General features: G+C 36.6%; 1 non-coding gene across 1 annotated transcript; it reads right to left on the bottom strand.

Annotated features, from left to right (window-relative positions):
• Window positions 1-3,528: 3,528 nt before the first annotated feature.
• Window positions 3,529-3,600, bottom strand: TRNAE-UUC (transfer RNA glutamic acid (anticodon UUC)). Its single transcript has one exon. It is a non-coding gene; the product is annotated as a tRNA-Glu (tRNA).
• Window positions 3,601-4,551: the final 951 nt, after the last annotated feature.

Genomic DNA, 4,551 nt, shown 5'->3' with positions numbered 1-4,551 from the left:
TCTTCAAGCAGTGGAACAGGAAGAAGTCTGCATCCTTCAAGAAAAACATGATTTTCATGCAGGACAATGCTCCATCACACGCGTCCAAGTACTCCACAGCGTGGCTGGCAAGAAAGGGTATAAAAGAAGAAAATCTAATGACATGACCTCCTTGTTCACCTGATCTGAACCCCATTGAGAACCTGTGGTCCATCATCAAATGTGAGATTTACAAGGAGGGAAAACAGTACACCTCTCTGAACAGTGTCTGGGAGGCTGTGGTTGCTGCTGCACGCAATGTTGATGGTGAACAGATCAAAACACTGACAGAATCCATGAATGGCAGGCTTTTGAGTGTCCTTGCAAAGAAAGGTGGCTATATTGGTCACTGATTTGTTTTTGTTTTGTTTTTGAATGTCAGAAATGTATATTTGTGAATGTTGAGATGTTATATTGGTTTCACTGGTAAAAATAAATAATTGAAATGGGTATATATTTGTTTTTTGTTAAGTTGCCTAATAATTATGCACAGTAATAGTCACCTGCACACACAGATATCCCCCTAAAATAGCTAAAACTAAAAACAAACTAAAAACTACTTCCAAAAATATTCAGCTTTGATATTAATGAGTTTTTTGGGTTCATTGAGAACATGGTTGTTGTTCAATAATAAAATTAATCCTCAAAAATACAACTTGCCTAATAATTCTGCACTCCCTGTATATATATATATATTTATTTTTGTGATCTTAAATTATCAACATATGGCAAAAACAGCACAGAAACATTATATAATATAAATATAAGCTAAATAGTTACCCAAAAAAAATGCTTTTTTAATAATCAAAAGATGGCGGAGTAAATATTTATAGGGATGTACTGTGATGAATAGGGAGTAAATGCTTTTGCTGACAGGCGAAATTTATCATTATTACGTCCTAGCTTGCCTTCGCAAAGTTACGTCTATTTTTTTTATAAATTCAGGCGCACATGTGCGCTTCTCCGGAGGCGAGCTGGGGCGCAGTTACAGGCGAAGCACATACAGAGTTTGCCTAGCCTTTGATAAATCTAGCCCTTGGTGTTGAGAAAATATCACTGGTCCCCCTTTGCTCATCAGCCACTGAGCTTCTATCTTACAGACCAGGATTCAGTTAATAAATTGTGCAAATATCTTGATGGATCTTATGTTGCTTCAAGAAAGGCTATATGGGAGTAAAAGCATTTGGGTGTGGAGAAAATGTCGAACCCGGGCTGCCTGGGTGAAAACCACCAATACACCAGTGGGAACTGGTCATAATAACAAAAAAAGATACAGTGTTTTCACAACACAAACAATGAAAAGATAACAAGTTCATAATACTAATGGTTTAACTTAGCAAGAACTCAGAAATTAAAGGGCCACTAAACCCAAAATCTTTCTTTCATGATTCAGATAGAGAATAGAAATTTAAACAACATTACAATTTACTTCTATTATTTATTTTGCTTCATTTTTTAGATATCCTTAGTTGAAGAAAAAGCAATGCACATGGATGAGCCAATCACATGAAGCTTCTATGTGCAGCAACCAATCAGCAGTTACTGAGCATATCTAGATATGCTTTTCAGCAAAGAATATCAAGAGAATAAAACAAATTAGATAATAGAAGTAAATTAGAAAGATGTTTAAAATTGCATTCTCTTTCTAAATCATGAAAGAAAAAAATTGGGTTTCATGTCCCTTTAATATTTGGTGGAATAACGCCCATTTTCTATCACAGCTTTCATGCTCCTTGGCATGATCTCCGCCAGTTTTTCACATGGTGTTGGGTGACTTTTTGACACTTTTTAAAAATTAGCACCCAGTCGGCTATTTCACAATGCTAATCAGCTGGCAAAATGTTCCTCAAAAATGGTAAAGAAGGGCTTCAACAGATTATCATGAATTGACTACCTACATTATTAGATCATAACCCCTTTTTCTGGTCTTGCACTTTATGTGAAAAATGCTTTCATCCTAAGCTTTTTTTTTTTTTTAAATATTCCTTAAAGGGACACTAAACCCACATTTTTTCTTTCATGATTCAGATAGAGCATGGAATTTTAAGCAACTTTCTAATTTACTCCTATTATCAATTTTTCTTTGTTCTCTTGCTATCTTTATTTAAAAAGCTGGAATGTAAATCTTAGCAGCCAGCCCATTAGGTTCAGCACCATGGATAGCGCTTGCATATTGGTGGCTGACATTTAGCGACCAATAAGCAAGCATAACCCAGGTTCTCAACCAAAAATGGGCCGGCTCCTATGCATCAACATTTTAAATAAAGATAGCAAGAGAACGAAGAAAAATTGATAATGGGGGTAAATGAGAAAGTTGCTTAAAATTGCTGCTCTGAATCATGAAAGAAAACATTTGGGTTTAGTGTCCCTTTAAATCTGTGGAGCTGGAACACAAAACCTCAGACCTCACAATTTTTTTAAATCTCTGACTCCTTTATAAAAGCTCAGTGTTTATCAATAATGGTAAACTTTTACTTATATAGGGCTAGATCACATGTGAAGCGCTATATAACGCTCCCAATCTCGAGTGTTAACTGCGCTAGAAGTAAGCTTTTTGCGCTCGTCGGTTGCAGTTGTATGAGTTGAAAGTAATATTTGTTTTGAATAATTTTTATTAGGCGGTGTTATTATGAGGTAACTGTACTTTATAATGTATTTTTGAAGTGTTTTGTGGTACTTTTTTCTTTCATTAAACAGTTAACCAGAGTTATAAGGTTGTGCTAACCCGACATGCGTTAACGTCAATTGCGCTCAAGCTTTCGCATTTACTTATCACTAGCGCTTAGCGGTTAACGTCCCATTCATAATCTGGCCTTTAGCAAATAGTAACAAAATACATTTCATCACTGCATCTTAATATCCAGGTTATTTTTTAGATTTATAACCTTTATTCAAAGGGACGTGAAACCAGAGTGCTGCTGGTCATGAAAGGAAACCATCGGTTGATCCAGTCAGTAGCGGTTTTCACACGGGACCTGCAGTGCTCTGTGGATCCTGACCATTACTTCTACTGAGTGTCTACACCAGAATTTTTATTGTTTTAAGAGATAGAGAATCCCTTTATTACCCATTCCCCAAATTTGCATAACCAACACAGTTATATTAACATACTTTTTACCTATATGATTAACTTGTATCTAAACATCTTCTGACAGCCTCCTGATCACATGACTTTATTTAGTATCTATTATTTAGCCAATTAGTGCTGTGTTGTGCTGACCCTTAAATAACTCCACGGGCTTGAGCATAATGTTATCTATATGGCCCACATGAACTAGCAGTCTCCTGTTGTGAAAAGCTAATAAAAAAAACATGTGATAAGAGGCTGTCTGTAGTGGCTTAGAAACCTGCAGAAATGTTGAGGTTTAAATGTTATAAAGTATATTAATATAACAATGTTGGTAGTGCAAAGTTGGGGAATGGGTAGTAAAGGCGTTGTCTATCTTTTTATACAATAACAATTTTGGTGGTGACTGTCCCTTTAAGAGAAGAAACTAGCAAAAAGTTGATTTCCCATACCGGGAGTCGAACCCGGGCCGCCTGGGTGAAAACCAGGAATCCTAACCGCTAGACCATATGGGAGAACTCATAATGACTTATAAAGCAGATGATATATAGAAACAAATGTATAGCACCACCTTGTGGAAAACAATTGCACAGCACTTAATTTATTCCACTTTACTTTTACATTGCAAGGCTATTAGTTGTAATTGCTGTACATAAGCAGGGGCACATTATACAGAACTAGAAAGCATAGCCTTGCCATAAATTATCTTGTCAGACAGCAAAAAGTCTCATTACTGAAATATCAAAACAAAAAATGTTATCTGGTTGAGGTATGCCAAGGAGCGTGCATGTATGGAAGCAGTTTTGCAAGAATGTTATCCAATTGCAAGAGCACGTGATGGCAGCACAATTTCCTGCAATGTAGTGCTACACACACCTACCTAGGTATCTCTTCAACAAAGAATACCATGAAAACAAAGCAAATCTGATAATAGAAGTACAGTAAATAGAAAATATTTTTAAAACTGTATGCTCTGTCTGAATCCCAAAAACATAATTTATGCTTACCTGATAAATTTATTTATTTCCGGATATGTTGAGTCCACGGAATCATCAATTACTAATGGGAATATTACTCCTGGCCAGCAGGAGGAGGCAAAGAGCACTACAGCAAAGCTTCTATATATGTCACTTCCCTTACCCATAATCCCCAGTCATTCGGCCGAAGGAAAAATGGAAAAAGAAGATAACACAAAAGTGTAGAGGTGCCTGAGGTTTTATAAAAAATTACTGTCTTAAATAAAGGGTGGGCTGTGGACTCACCATATCCGTAAAGAAAGACATTTATCAGGGAAGCATAAATTATGTTTTCTTTCCTAAGATACGGTGAGTCCACAGAATCATCAATTACTAGTGGGAATCAATACCCAAGCTAGAGGACACAGATGATAAGGGAGGGACAAGACAGGGAACCTAAACAGAAGGCACCACCGCTTGAAGAACCCTTCTCCCAAAAGAAGTCTCAGC

The sequence above is a fragment of the Bombina bombina genome, chromosome 12, assembly GCF_027579735.1.
Source record: "Bombina bombina isolate aBomBom1 chromosome 12, aBomBom1.pri, whole genome shotgun sequence".
Taxonomy (NCBI): Eukaryota; Metazoa; Chordata; class Amphibia; order Anura; family Bombinatoridae; genus Bombina; species Bombina bombina.
The sequence above is the reverse complement of the archived record's forward strand: the minus strand, read 5'-3'. Positions and strand labels throughout refer to the sequence as shown.